The 16,285-nt window shown below is 44.3% G+C and overlaps 1 long non-coding RNA gene and 1 other non-coding gene across 3 annotated transcripts in view; both read left to right on the forward strand.

The window, feature by feature from the left end:
• LOC148135658 (uncharacterized) overlaps positions 1–16,285 on the forward strand; it is an 830,866-nt gene that overhangs the window by 517,385 nt on the left and 297,196 nt on the right. The window lies entirely within an intron of this gene.
• trnag-ucc (transfer RNA glycine (anticodon UCC)) lies at positions 9,641–9,712 on the forward strand. The gene has a single exon. It is a non-coding gene; the product is annotated as a tRNA-Gly (tRNA).

The following is a 16,285-nucleotide window of genomic DNA, read 5'->3' on the forward strand; positions in this document are numbered from 1 at the left end:
ATCAAATTTTAATTAATTCATTCATTGATCAACTCACGTTAACACTTCTGGTAATGTTGAATCGACATCCTCACTCCCAGGCCCCACTTCCCCTGTCTTGAGTAGTTTTGTGCAGGTTGCCCTCTTCCTAACAACATTTGCAGCACTTGGACTGCTTATGCTCCTGACTCTGATACCCTCTTCTTTGCAGTTCCTGCTGAGGTTCATTTTACAGTCGGCTACCATACACCCAGAAGAACGTAAAGTCTCACACACTCTCATTACGAGGATGAATGTTTGAATCATAAGCATTCATATTACCTGTGGGGTATTTCAATAATCCCATGCATTGCTGAAACCTTCAGGATGATGGGCTTATAGCCGAGAAATGGGTTTTGTGTGTGTGGATCTTCATTGTCTGCCAGGACAATTCGTTAACATGTTTCCCTATGAGCTATAAAGAACAAATGAACACAAGAAATAGGAGCATGAGTCTGGAATTCGGCTCCTCGAACCTGCTCCGATTTTAAATACAATCATGGCCGATCTCATCTATGAAGTGCTTGAAGAGGTTAGGAATGGGGGCAAACATTACCTCCGAGATTGATCAGGTCCTCGAGAATTCGCCTCGATCGTAATCGATCCATGCAGATCCCATCTCTCTGGCACTTCACTCATCTCTGGAACATCTGGATAACATGGACAACTACATCAGACTTCTGTATATCGGCTTTAGCACTGCCTTGAAGACCCTAATGCCAATAAGACTCATTGACATTTCTGAGTCCTAGGACTTTCCTCACATCGAGAACTGGATCTTTAACTTTCTGACCTGCAGATCACAATGAATGAGGATAGTTGGAATCTCCTCCTCTTCAATAGTACGCAATACTAGTTCCTTCAAGGCTGTTACTCAGCCCCCTTCAATATTTCTTACCCTCTCGTGACTGTCCCGCCAAATTCAGCTCTAACTCCATTTACAGATTTACTAATGACACCACGATAGTGGGTAGGTCTCAAAACCGACCTAGATTACACCTCCTCCCACCCTGCCCTCTGTAAAAACGCCATCCTATATTCCCAATTCCTTCACCTCCACCGCATCTGCTCCGAAGTGGACCAATTCCAATACCGAACAACCCAGATGGCCTCCTTCTTCAAAGACCGCAATTTCCCCTCAGACGTGGTTGACGATGCTGTCCACCGCATCTTCTCCACTTCCCGCTCCTCCGCCCTTGAACCGCGCCCGTCAAATCGCCACGAGGACAGAATCCCACCTTAGGTCCTTACCTAACACCCAACCAACCTCCAAATATCGTATCATCCTTTGTCATTTCTGCTACCTCCAAACAGACCCCACCACCAAGGACATGTTTCCCTCCCATCCCCTACTAGCGTTCTGGAAAGACCACTCCCTCGGCGACTCCCTCGTTAGTTTCACAACCCCCACCAACTCAACTTCCACTCCCAGCACCTTCCTCTGCAACCGCAAGAAATGCAAAACTTGCGCCCACACCTCCCCCTCACTTCTCTGCAAGGCCCCAAGGGATCATCCCATATCCGTCACAAATTCACCTGCACCTCCACACACAACATTTACTGCATCCACTGCACCCGATGTGGCCTCCTCTACATTGGGGAGACAGGCCGCTTACTTGCAGAACATTTCAGAGAAAACCTCTGGGAAACCCGCACCAAACAACCCAGCCACGTTGTGGCTGAACACTTTAACTCCCCCTCCCACTCCGCCAAGGCCATGCAGGTCCTTGGCCTTCTCCATCGCCAGACCATGGCAACAGACGCCTGGAGGAAGAGCACCTCATCTTCCGCCTAGGAACCCTCCAACCACAAGAGATGAATGCAGATGTCTCCAGCTTCCTCATTTCCCCTCCCCCCACCTTATCTCAGTGCCAACCCTCGGACTCAGCACCGCCTTCTTGACCTGTAATCTTCTTCCTGACCTCTCCGCCCCCACCCCCACTCCGGCCTATCACCCTCACCTTAACCTCCTTCCACCTACGCATTCCCAACACCACTCCCCCAAGTACCTTCTCCCTACCTTTTATCTTAGCCTGCTTGGCACACCCTCCTCATTCATGAAAAAGGGCTTATTCCCGAAACGTCGATTCTCCTGCTTCTTGGATACTGCCTGACCTGCTGCGCTTTTCCAGCAACACATTTTTCAACTCTGATCTCCAGCATCTGCAGTCCTCACTTTCTCCTACAGGATATAGAGCTTAGTGACATGGTGTAAAGACAACAATTTTTCCCTCAATGACAGCAAAACAAGGGAACTGGCCATTGACTTCAGGAATTGGACTGAAGGACACACACTGGTCTCTGTCATTGGTGCTGATTTGGAGGTGATGGACGGCTTCAAGTTCCGAGTAATAAATATCACAAACAATCAGTCTATCCATGTCAACTCTACAGCCAAAAAAGCACATCAATGCATCTACCACCTCAGACGGGTAAGAAAATGTAGCATTTTGGCAATGACTCTGATCAATTTTAATATTGCACTGCAGAAAACATTCTATCCAGACGCTTCGTATGGTAACTGCTCTGGCCTTACTGCAAGAAATTGCAGAGATGCGTGTACCTAACACAATCCATCATGCAAGTCACATTTCCTTCCATTGACTCGGTCTTGAATTCCCACTGCTTCAGGAATGCAGCCAACACAATCAAAGGCCCCTCCCACCACCGCAATGCTGTTTCCCAACCTCTTCCATCGGACAGAAGATGCAAATATTTGAAAATACGCACCAATGGATTCAGGAACAATTTCTTCCGTGTTGTTATCAAACTTGTTAATGGACCTGTCATATATAGAGTTGATCCTTTTCTGCACCTGTTCAAAAGCTGTGAAACTATATTAAACTGATGTCCTTATGTAAGGTATGATTTGTACTGGAGAGAATGCAACACAATATGCTTCACTGTTTCTCAGAATGTATGACTATCACAAAACAAGCAAAATCAATCTGCATACCATACATCTGGGTCTGGTCTGCTCGATAACACTTTAAACCTATGTCTCCAGTGGTCTGTGTAAAAGACTTCCATTATCCATTACTTCCATGCCTGTCATAATTTCGAAAGGATCTATTTCGTATCCCTTAGCCTCGACGTTCATGTGAAAGAATTGATTTATTATATTGTCCCGCATAATTTATGATGGGAGCTGGCAGGACTGCAGAGTTTATGTCTGATCCTTATGTGATAAAGTCAATTAGCCTTGTCTATCCGTTGCTTCTTATGGTTTCTGGCATGCAACTATTTCTGTGTCGTAGCTTCACCAGGTTGACACATTACGTTTAGATATACCAAGTGTACGCACTCATAGAACATATAACATAGAAAAGTACAGCACAGAACAGGCCCTTAGTACCACGAGATTTAATCCTAATGTCAAATATAGTAACTTAACCTACGCACTCCTCAACTCACTGCTATCCATGTGCATGTCCAGGAGTCGCACCACTGTCCCCAATGACTCTGCTTCCATGACCACAGCTGGCAACCGATTCCATGCATTCACAACTCTCTGCGTAAAGAACCTACCTCTGACGTCTCCTTTGTACCTTCCTCCTAATATCTTCAAACTATGACTTCTCATACCAGTCAATCCTGTCCGGGGGAAAAGTCTCTTCCTATTGATTGTATCTATTGCACACATTATTTTCTATACCTCGATCAGGTCTCCTCTCTTCCTCCTTCTCTCCAGAGAGAAATGTCCGAGCTTATTCCAACTTTCTTCATAAGGCAAGCCCTCCAGTCCAGGCAGCATCCTGGTAAACTTTCTTTGTACTTTCTCCGAAGCCTCTGCATTTTCCTATAGTAGGGCAACCTGAACTAGGCACAATACTCAAAGAGTGGTTTCACCAGGGACTTGTAGAGCTGCAGCAAAACCTCGCAGCTCTTAACCTCAATCCCCGTTAATGAAAGACAATACTCCATATGATTTCTTAATAACCCTATCCACTTGGGTGGCAACTTTGAGGGATCTATGTTCTTGCATACCCAGATCCCTCTGCTCATCCACACTGCCAAGGATCCTGTTTTTAATCTTATATTCAGCATTCGTGTTCCTCCTTCCAAAATGCATTACTTCGCGTTTATCCAGGTTGAACTCCATCTGCCATGTCTCAGCCCAGATCTGCATCTATCTATGTCACGCTGCAGCCTGAAGTAGCCGTTTATACTGTCGACAATACCTGCAACCTTAGTGCCACCTGGAAACTTACTAACCCAATCTTCAATCTCCTCATCCAAGTCATTTATAAGAACTACAAAGAGCAGAGGCCCAAGAACAGAGCCCTGCGGGACCCCAATCAACACTGTCCTCCAGGCAGAATGTTTTCCATTTACATCCACTCTCTGCCTTCTGTCAGCCAGCCAATTGTGAATCCAGATCGCCAAATCTCACCGTATCCCATACTTCCTGACGTTATCTACTCTACTCTTCATTTATCTTCATCTACTCTTCATTAAACCAGGTTTGATCACTGGCTCCAAGTCATAACCCTCCCATTCATCTGCTTCCCCTGCCCTTCCATTCTTCGTTGTCATGTCTTTGGAATGTACTTTGTTTAGAGCCTTGGTAAGTTTGTGCAGTGCATCTTGGAGGCTGTCATTGAGTTACACCATGCAGAAGGACTGGTTAATACTTACAAACAGTCTCTAACACACTCATTAAAAGGCAGAGCTCATAGGAACAGCTGAAACAAAAATAAACCAGGTTTCTTCAGGATTAAAGCACCTATCACTGCCGCGAACAGAGAGCTCCTGAGCAGTTGAAAACTTCCCTGTATCTTGTTCAGAGTCCCAAGCTGTTTAATTGCCTGAGAACCAATCACATCGTTGCTGGTAGCAGACAGCCTTTGTCAGTGGTGAACTAGTGGCCAATAATCAATAAGCTCCTTGTCACAAACAAAGGCTGCATCTGTGTATAACTCCGTTCATCTCCAATCACATTTTAATAATTGGGTCACTATCAGGTAAATTGCTGTCAAACCGTGCAGCTATCCTCCACTTTCGATCTGTTTGTAAGGTCGCTCTTTTCACATTTTAGTCCACAATTACACTCAATTTTAAAAAAAAATGTTTTTACATGTATTCGCCCTGAGAAAACTAAAATTCCATTTCAAAAACGCATTTACTTGCAAAATACATGAAGCCCATTTTTTTTTTTTAAAAGTGCAGTCTATTTATTATTTCTCCCTTCTTGCAATGTTATGCAACCTTCACATTTCTTAAAGCTTTTACGTATTTCACCATTTGTATTTTAGGACAATATATCTGAATTCACATTCGGTTTTCTAGTGATGTGTATAATAAAATGGTTACAACAAACGACACCATCAAAATATGTTGCATTGTTAATTTGAAACTTTTAAAGAAGTCCAGTGGATTACAATCTGTGTAATTTTGTATTTCATTATTCTTTGTTGGGTGGTCTTCGAAGTGCTGAAGATCTAACAGCAATCCCAAAGTCCCCTTTCCTATGGAAGAGGACTTTTCCAATTATCGGCATTGATTCTAATAGAAATATCCTCCAGGTTCTCAATTCCTAATTCATCATCCTGGAACAAGACAGTACGTCGATCCAATTCAGAAGCATCAGCGGCCATTTTGAAAAGACTGGAAAACGCAGGTATGGTAAAACAGGTTCATCAATTCAAATTGCTTTCATCCTTTCAACATTAACCTCGCACTCTACTAACTAAACCACCTTTCTCTTACTTTGTTCAAAAACTTGTTAAAGGTGCAGCTGTCCAGACAAAATTATGGACAAATTTCCTGTAAAATCAAACAATCCAAAAATCTATTAATTTCTCATTTAGTTTTATGAAGGAAATCCTAATAGTATCACTTTTGCTGTCTCCATCAACATCTGTGCGCTTGTGTGTGTATGGCTGTGTGACTGTATGTGCACGTGTGTCTCTTTAAGTCGATATGTGTGCTTCTGTCTGTAGGAGCCTCTGCACATCTCTCTGTATATGTGATTGTGTCTGTGTATTTGTATGTATTTCCATCTGTCACACGCACACAGAAACAGGCACAAAACACACACACACGCACACACAGACAGGCACAAAACACACACACACACACACACACACACACACACACACACACACACACACACACACACACACACACACACACACACACACACACACACACACACACACACACACACACACACACACACACACACACACACACACACACACACATTCAAACATAACAAAAAGCAATGTATCACTTCACGCCCAAGAGGAAGAGTCAGAGGTACAGATATATTGAGGTTTAAACCTCATTTCAATTGTTACAATCCCGAAAATAACAGAGAGCCCGCTGACAGAGGTACAGACCCAGAGATACATAAACATGGAGACACACACTCATACACACAATGAGACACAAACACACTCACATAAGCACAGATACTCAGGCAGAGATAGATGGGTAGACACACAGAGAATCACAAAGACAGGAACACACGATAATACACACACATTCAGAGAAACACATGCATAAAGCCAAACAGATTCAGTGTGCAGTAACTGACACTGCGCTGTGTCTAACCATCTGCAGCACCATCTGTGTACCATCAGCTCGTTCCCAGTTTTTACAGATGAAATGTTGATGAGAAAGTGGAACAGTCGCGTGAGGTCTCTCAGCATAATTCCCGTGAAAAGGTGAATCTAGTGAAAAGATCATGTTCATTTGAGCAACTGACAGACTTGTACACCACATCCGTGTAATTACTGGATGTCAAGCTGTGAAATGGATTGATGATGATGGCAAATAGTTATATTCCCCATAATTAGTTGGAATTAACTTGCATTGCAGCTTGCTCAGCACCACAGTCACAAACATTCTCTGTCTCCACCATCCACACTCAGTACCAATGGAATATACCACTGACAAGATGCACTGTAGAAATTACCCAAAGTTCCTCACAGAGCAGCTTCCAGAACCACAGCATTATCGCGTGGAACACTGAGCACAGCAGATACATGGGACACCAGTTGACAATTCCACATCAAGCCACTCGCCACCCTGGCTCGGAAAATCGTCTCAGTTCCACAAGTGCCATTCGTTGGAAATCCTCGACCTCCCTCCCTTACATTATTATGGGTTTATATGGACAAAATGAATGGCAGCAGTTCAAGACGCCAACTCATCGTCAACTTCGCCAGAACAATTATATCTGAATAATAAGTGGTAACCCAGGGGCAATGAGCCAAACACATTAATGAACCACAAAATAAAGGTCACTGTTTGAAACCCACGTGCTCCAATGCTGAGCTTTTGAATAAATTGTGTCCATATTCGAGAAAATTGAAATACGATTTCATTTGAATGCATCAAATTCTGAACAGGCTTCAGAGGGTAGATGTTGAGAAATTGATCCTGTGGGTCTGGGCATCTAAAACACGATAACGCAGTCTCAGGAGTTGCGGAAAAGTTTAGCATGTCTGACAGAATCTGTGAAGAGAAGTCAGTGTTAAAGTTACACAATTTACAGATCTTTTGGTATTATTGACAGCACCCTCAGTGTAAGGGTCAGTTTATTTGGGAATGAGATGAGGAGAGAGCGATTAACTCTAAGGCCTCTGAGTCTTTAATATTCTCTGTCCCTGACGATTGTTGATGCACCCTCATTGAGTGCATTTCAGATTGGAAGACACAGATTGCTGGTTTCTCAGGGAGTCACGGGATATGTGGATTGCACAGGAAACTGGATATGAAATCTAAGTCTAGCTTTGATTGGATTGACTACTAGAACAGACTGAACATTTTAAACAGGCTGTATAGACCTCTCATTCTTTCTTCAGAGTTATCCCCCTTCCAATTGTTCAGTAATTATTACTTTTCTAACTTCCTACCGCTCTGCTGAATTCCCCTTCTCTCATAACACATGAGCTAACCTTTCCCTTCTCTCGGCAGATGTTGCATGACCTTATCAGATTCCTCTGAATGGCCTGTGTTTATTTCAGAGAGAATTATAACTCCCTATTCCTGTTTCTGTGAGAGAAAACATTCCCCAAAACGATTCCTTTAATTCTAATTGTTCACAGAGAAAGGAGGCATTGTTCTGTCCAAATGCATTACATGCTCATGAGTGCATCAATATACTGTGATGATTTTTAAAATAAAATATATTAAACATAATGAAATTCATGATGAAAACACGAGACCCAATTCGATCTGTAAGGGGCAGGAATTCAGTCATGCGAGGTGAAAGTGAGGACTGCAGATGCTGGAGATCAGTGTCAAGATTAGAGTAATGCAGGAAAAGCACAGCAGGTCAGGTAGCATCCGAGGAGCAGATGAGTCGACATTTCAGGCAAAACACCGATATCGGGAATGAGGCTGGGAGTGTCCATCGTGGACAGATAAATGGGAGGGAGTGGGGCTGAGGAGAAGGGAGCGGAGAGCGCAATTGATGGATGGAGGTGGGGGTAAAGGTGATTGGTTGGAGAGGATGGTGGAGCGGATAGGTTGGAAGGAAGATTGGCAGGTAGGACAGGCCATGAGGATGGTGCCGAGCTGGCAGGATGGAACTGGGATAAGGTGGTCGGAGGAGGAAATCAGGCAAATGGTAAAGGCCACATTGATGCCCTGGGGTTGGAGGTTCCTGAGGAGGAAGATCAGGCGTTCTTCCAAAAGGCGGCGGGTGGTGAGTGAGTGGTGATAGAGAAGTTCCAGGTCCTGCATGTCCTCGGCAGATTCGGAAGGGGAATTCAATTCTCCCTCCGCCAGTTGTTGTTTTGTATGTTGCTCCTGATCCATCAAAACGCAGATCTGTGTGAATGCACAAACAACCTCTCTCTATACATTTCACTCAAAATAATGTCAATGACAGGACGGATTAAAACAAAATGCAAACTGTGTTGAATGCTGGATGTAGGGAATCACGTTACTGTAGAGGCTTTACAGCACTGAGATCAGGCTTTCGGCCCATCATTCACAAACCAGTCTGCACTCCCTCTTGAAACTTCTCCAATTACCCAGATCCCTGTCTGATTGAAGACTGTCTGGGTGGAGTTTGCACATTCTCCCTGTGTCTGCGTGAGTTTCCTCCGGGTGCTCCAGTTTCGTCGCACAGTCCAAAGATGCGCAGGTTAGGCTGGAGTTGCAACGCTCAATAGTCAGTAGTGTCCAGGTGAGTGTTGGTTATATGGTTAGCCATGAGAAATGCGGGGTTACAGGAATAGCGTAGAGGGTGAGACTTGGTGGGATGCTTGATGAGCCGAATAGCCTGTTTCTACACTGTAAGAATTTTATGATCCTATGCTCCATCCCATCTTTATCTGTGGATGAAAAGGACTATCACCTGATCAAATATCCCCTTCAATGGGTCAACGTTTGTTTTCTATCTGACAAAGAACTGCAGATGTTGCAGATCTGAGAGACAGCTCAAAAATTGCTGGGAAACTCAGCAGGTCCGTCAGTTTTTGTGGGGAGTGAACCTTTTGGATCCAGTGATTGTTCTTAAGAGCTGAAGGCTTCTGATCTGGTGTTTTCAGACCTGTTGACGTTTTACAAGCAATTTCTTGTTTTGCTTTCAGCCCCAGTTCAGTTGGTGACTATCATGGCCTTGTTGTGTGTGTTTGGGAAAAGGGACAATTGAGCTGCTAGAGCGGTGGTGGTGTAGTGGTGAGCATAGCTGCCTTCCAAGCAGTTGATCTGGGTTCGATTCCCGGCCATCGCAGTGTTGTGGCTTTTCCTGTGGTTTTGCAAGGAAAGGTCTTGAGCACCAACGTTGCATTCTGTGGCGAAATGGATTTGTCAGGTTGCTTTCGGGTTTTCATGGCGATGGTTCCTGTTAATTGCCGTGACAATCCGGGCACCGTTGCTCGAAAGCTTTCCTCTCTGCTGCCCATTGCTTATTTGAATATTGTTCGCAACATAAGGTTCGTTTTGTTTTGTTGGAAAAGTGAGAGATTGCTATCGTCAGAAACCTTAAATAATTACAGAAGACGCTAGAAATTCGGAACAGATTCAACAGCTTCTATCGTGGACAGGAAGGAGGTTCAAATGCGTCAAATTTCTTCAAGGTTAAAATACATTCGCACCTCAAAACCATTTGGAAGCTTAAGAATTACAAACATCACATTATAACTTTTCCTCATCCGTTCAAGTTTCACAATATCATTCCGGTAGCAGGAAGGCCAGATTTGTGTGGTTTATGCAATGTTATGATATTCGAACATTGGCTGTTTCGTAGTTAAATGATGTTTCATTTCGTTCAGTTTTCCAATAGAGTTGGGTTAGTCCACACTTTGTTTTTTGGTTTGTGTTACAACGATAGTGCGAAGTAAATTATGTTTCGGTTCAAGCCTGGAAGTTTCACCAATTGAATTGCATTGCCGTACATTTGCCTTCAGGAGAAAAGAAAAAGGGACTGAGACCATCTTTTTAACTCATAGGTGTTTGATCTGGTTCAAAACCTCCTCAATTTCGGTCAATAAATGTTCCTACAGTCCGCAACAATGATTTTCACAGATTCGAGGAGGATACATAGACATCGTTATTAATTGTTATTACCTCGGACATGAGACGTTTGGGAATGATATTTCTCAGATCATTGCTCAGCCAAGGTTAAAGGTCTGGACTCCGGCAAAATTGGGAACAATGCATTTTCCAGGAGACTGAGAGGTTATTAACAGAGCGGGAGGTGGAGAGTCGGTAGCAGAACTACAGGGACAGTCCTCTCTGATCGCTGACCCTTCAACGTCAGTATATCCAGTGCCAGGAATGACTGCCATTGGTCAGAATGACAAAATGTTGTTATGGAAAATGAACAGCGTGAAAGTAAGGGAAGGTTTATAGCATGAAAGCAAGGGAAGGCTAAAAGCATGAACCCCACTGGCGATCTGTTGCAAGGGGTCTGTAGAATGCAGGATGAGATAAGAATAGTGGGATTCTCTTACACCAAATAGCAAAGAAAGGTTGACGCTGAAAGGTCTCGACGGTGAGATTAGATTACAGTTAATAAAGTTAGGCTTCCTGTTAAGTATCATTATGACTCGATTGGGAACATAAATATTTGGGACATTGCATTAAATATCTAAATAATATTTAATAGAGTCAGCCTGATTCAGATTATTGACGATAAATAACTAATTATGGCATTGGGAAATTATGAAGTAGGGTCTGGAATGAAAGACCATTGTTGCGAAAGTTTGACATTAAATATCAAACCATCACATGAGAATAACGTTAAGTAGAATGAACAATTAAAGAGATGATGGGAACTAAGATCACACTTTTATTGTGTAGCGAGTGTGAGGTACTTTGATTAATATATTTAGACATGCTGATAAGCAAGCAAAGCATGGCAAAAAAATTATAAAAAACCATGGACAATGAAGTTCGAGAGCATTCGAGAATCTGCTTTCTCGGTGTCACGGTTTTTCGTTTGCAAATAACAGACCGACTTCATGAAGAACTCTCTACGTCTCCTGGTGATTCTCTATACTTTTTCCACGACAAAACTCAGCAGGTCTGGCAGCATCCATGCAGAGAGAATCGTGGACAATATTTTACAATTTCATCAGAACTCAATAATCTCCCACAGGTACTGCCAAACCAGATAGTTTTGTCAGCAGTTTCTGATTTTGTTTCTGATTCCCAGAGGCAACAGTTCATTACATTAACCTTTAAACCATTGCAGAAAGTTCTTTGCGTTTCTTCACACGGAAATTTTCCTTTTGAGGAACATTTTCCTGCCCCCATTAGAAACAAGAAACACTGCAGCAGAGAAAACAGATGCTTTAACAACAACGATCGCTGTCGCCTTTGGAGATCTTGAACCACCAGCCTTTCATTTAATAATCGAATACGCTGAAACGTCCAACCTAAAACCTTGCCCGAACATCTAAAGCAGGCTGTGACAGACTTCAGTCTGTCCTTCCCAGACCGAGAAGTGTCCTCTTACCAGTTTTATTTTTCCAAAATAAAGTCTGGAACATTCATTGTGGAGGCATGGGAACAGTCTTATCCCATCCACGACAGACACACCCATGTCACTGAGCACCAACTCTCCTCCAACTGGGACCATCTCCCTTCGAGCCTCCTAGTCCCTTGTGTGGTCCCGAGTTTTTTCATTGTCCCGGATTCAAGATGATGTATGTATTTGACATGTAGAGGAACGAGAATTATTTCAATGTCTTAGATCAGTTCATGTCCCGAGAACATCAAAGTTAATGGTCTGTCCTCTTAAAGAAGGGGAAGCTGCCTTGACTGTCTCTGCTCATTTGGGCAGTTCACCCTTCTCCATTCTCCTTGGATTTCTCTTCTCACAGAGTTTCTGAAGATACACAATGTTGGAAACTGGGTTAAATGGTTTGCCTCTTTAAAATTTTTTCCACCTGTCAATTGAAAATATTTTCCTAAAATCTCTTTAACACTCCTCTGCTTTGCACCATGTCCAGGGTCGAGATGTCCTGGCATTTGGAGAGATTCCTGAGGTTTTCTTTGCAACCAAGACAGTTAACTGAAGATGGTAAAAACAATGACTGCAGATGCTGGAAACAGATTCTGGATTAGTGGTGCAGGAAGAGCACAGCAGTTCAGGCAGCTTCCAAGGAACTTCGAAATCGACGTTTCGGGCAAAAGTCTTTCATCAGGAATAAAGGCAGTGAGCCTGAAGTGCAGAGAGATAAGCTAGAGGAGGGTGGGTGTGGGGAGAAAGTGGCATAGAGTACAATGGGTAAGTGGGGGAGGGGATGAAGGTGATAGGTCAGGGAGGAGAGGGTGGAGTGGATAGGTGGAAAAGGAGATAGGCAGGTAGGACAAGTCCAGACAAGTCATGGCGACAGTGCGGAGCTGGAAGTTTAGAACTAGAGTGAGGTGAGGGAAGGGGAAATGAGGAAACTGTTGAAGTCCACATTGATGCCCTGGGGTTGAAGTGTTCCAAGGCGGAAGATGAGGCGTTCTTCCTCCAGGCGTCTGGTGGTGAGGGAGCAGCGGTGAAGGAGGCCCGGGACCTCCATGTCCTCGGCAGAGTGGGAGGGGGAGTTGAAATGTTGGGCCACGGGGCGGTGTGGTTGATTGGTGCGGGTGTCCCAGAGATGTTCCATAAAGCGCTCTGCTATGAGGCGCTCAGTCTCCCAAATGTAGAGGAGACCACATCGGGAGCAACGCATACAATAAATGATATTAGTGGATGTGCAAGTAAAACTTTGATGCATGTGGAAGCCTCCTTTAGGGCCTTGGATAGAGGTGAGGGAGGAGGTGTGGGCGCAGGTTTTACAGTTCCTGCGGTGGCAGGGGAAAGTGCCAGGATGAGAGGGTGGGTTGTATGGGGGCGTGGACCTGACCAGGTAGTCATGGAGGGAACGGTCTTTGCGGACGGCGGAACGGGGTGGGGAGGGAAATATATCCCTGGTGGTGGGGTCTGTTTGGAGGTGGGAGAAATGTCGGCGGATGATTTGGTTTATGTGAAGGTTGGTAATGTGAAAGGTGAGCACCAGGGGCGTTCTGTCCTTGTTACGGTTGGAGGGGTGGGGTCTAAGGGTGGAGGTGCGGGATGTGGACGAGATGCGTTGGAGGGCATCTTTAACCACGTGGGAAGGGAAATTGCGGTCTCTAAAGAAGGAGGCCATCTGGTGTGTTCTGTGGTGGAACTGGCCCTCCTGGGAGCAGATCCGGCCGAGGCGGAGGAATTGGGAATACGGGATGGCATTTTTGCAAGAGGTAGGGTGGGAAGAGGTGTAATCCAGGTAGCTGTGGGAGTCGGTGGGTTTGTAAAAAATGTCAGGGTCAAGTCGGTCATCATTAATGGAGATGGAGAGGTTTTGTTCTGCAGCTGTTTATCTTGATGCGGGAGGGAGCGGTTGGGATTGGCACATTGACGAGCAGGAGAAAGTATTGTCACTGAACAGGCTCAGTGTCCAGAGGACTGTGATTGAAGGAATTTAATAAAATGCAGCACTTATACACAGTAAATTCACAGAATACTGCAGAAAACCGACGGATCTAGCTGTACTTGTGGAAAGAGAAACAGAGATAACATTTTGAGAGTGATATATTTGTGATCAAGCACTCGACTTTCTAGCGCACCACACTGCCAGCGAAATTACAGTCAATGAAGTGTTTTTGACGAAGATTAAAGTCTGTTTGTTCATTCAAAAGTCAAAAAAAGACAATGCTGAAAACTCTCAGAGCTGGCACTGGACAGTGCAGACCCACCTTGAGGGTTTTTTCTGCTCTGATATTCACCTGGGATAATGTGGCACCAGAAGGCCTCCTCACAGTGGAAGGGGCCAATTATGTAAGACTTAGGTGTGGAGGATATTTTCTCTTTCAGAGGGTAGCACATCTGTGAAGTTGTTTGCAACAGAGGGTTGTCAAGGCTGCATACATGCAAGGCTGAGAAAGATAGACATTTGGTCACTTCGGGAAACGAGGGCCACAGAGATGAGGCCGACAGGGGATTTGAGGATTAACCAAATCAGCCGTGATCTCATTGAAACTTGTCGCTGACTTGATGGGTTAAATTGCTTCCATCTGCTCGAATGTCTTTGTTGTCATTTCGAAAATGTGAACCACCATTGCAAATTAAGAACAGCAGAAAGTTTAGAAGAGAAGATTACAGTCACACTGAGTCAACATCATTTTTGAAAGGAAAAACATACAATGACAATCTGACAGATTTCTTTGGTAGCATGACCTGCAGACTTGGTGCAGGCCGATGCTCAGTAAAGTTCATTTGAATTTTAGCAAGCAATCAATAAGGGGCTATATAAAAGTCTGTTGCACAAGATAGGAGTTCTCGGTGTTGGGTCATAAAGCAGCATTGTCTGTCCATTGTCTATTTAACAGAAATCACCGAATCAAGATTAATGAGCAGTTTTCAAGTTGGAAAGATATATTTAGTGAAATCCAAACTGGTTAGTCATCGGATTTAATGTTTTATCTGACCGAATGACTTGGAGGAAGTGGCAGAGTGAAATGCTGCGATACGCAATAGGTGGGTGAGAATATTGTGATAAGGATGTGGAATTTTGCAAACAGGTATCGATAGTATGAGTGAGTGGAGAAGTCTTGGCAGATGCAGTTTCATGTAGGGGCACTTTTATCTGTTAATATTTTCACAACTCTCCATTCAATTTGCAATGTTGCAATCCCACACAAGAGCGCATTCGCTCGCTGTTGGAGATTTTGTTGACACATTGTTACCACTGTTTTTGATCATGTGTTGGTTTCTGAGTGAAAATTGTTTCCACTGTACCAGAGGTGCCAGAGACACGTTTATCAGTTCAGCCGAATATACGATAAACAATGTCCCTTTCAAAACGTGAGGTTCCATTCCAACCATGCACCAACCAAAATATCCAGAGCCGTGGAATGCGAACGGCCACAAGCTCGGGGGATTGAGAGTGACTGCTCCATGTCAAATAGTGCTGAAACAAAAGTAACTGATTTAGAATGCTCTGAATGAAACCGAACGGTACTCTCCCTAAACTTTTCCCAATTCACTCGAAAAATGATGCTGTTGCGTGCACGTGGGTTTACGTAATGAACAGTTTATTGTCAGTAACAGGGGTGGGGTGGGGCAGGATAGTGAGGTTTTCGCGTGGCTGAGATGTGATCTAGTCGAACGGGGAATTCAAACGCCCACAGAACAGAGAGCTGGTTGATCCAGGAACTCAGTCCCATCTTCTGTTCCCAACCCAATTCTCCAGCCTTCTGTCTGTGACACTAAGCTCCCCTGAATTCCTGATCCAGTCTATTTCCCAGAATGGGTCTGAATCCGCCCCAAACTTCTCCACATCTGCTGGCAGCTGATACACTGCGTCTGTGTGTGATCGAACACAGTTTCAGTCCCACACAGCAAACCCCGTCTGTTCGGAGCAAAGCAATACCTGCTGCGGGACAGATATACGGGTCTCTGGCCCCAAATGTTTTTCTGCGAGGGTGTAGATAGCTCCTTCACCACTCACGGCAAGGACTGGTGCTTCAAAATGTGGGGAGAAAGAAAATAGACACAAAGGTTTGGACAGGTTAGTTCAAGGGTTATTGTCAGCATCAGTGGAGTCCCTGCTTCAGAGTCTGAGTTTGAATCGCACAGACCTGGATCCAATTCGCATTCAGGAAATAAAGATTTATTTCTCTTCTTTTGGTTTATCTGAATGAAAACTATTTCCTGCTTCCACACAGCGCACAGACGCGGATCTGCCAGAATCAATCCAACGAGAAGGATAATTGATTGCATCCAACTGGAAGGATCATTGCGGCAGATACACGAGACACCTGTCACCGCAAATCGCCTCTAAGA

This window comes from Chiloscyllium plagiosum, unplaced genomic scaffold (genome assembly GCF_037043375.1).
Source record: "Chiloscyllium plagiosum isolate Xiang-an unplaced genomic scaffold, Cpla_swu_hap1 HiC_scaffold_49, whole genome shotgun sequence".
NCBI lineage: Eukaryota > Metazoa > Chordata > Chondrichthyes > Orectolobiformes > Hemiscylliidae > Chiloscyllium > Chiloscyllium plagiosum.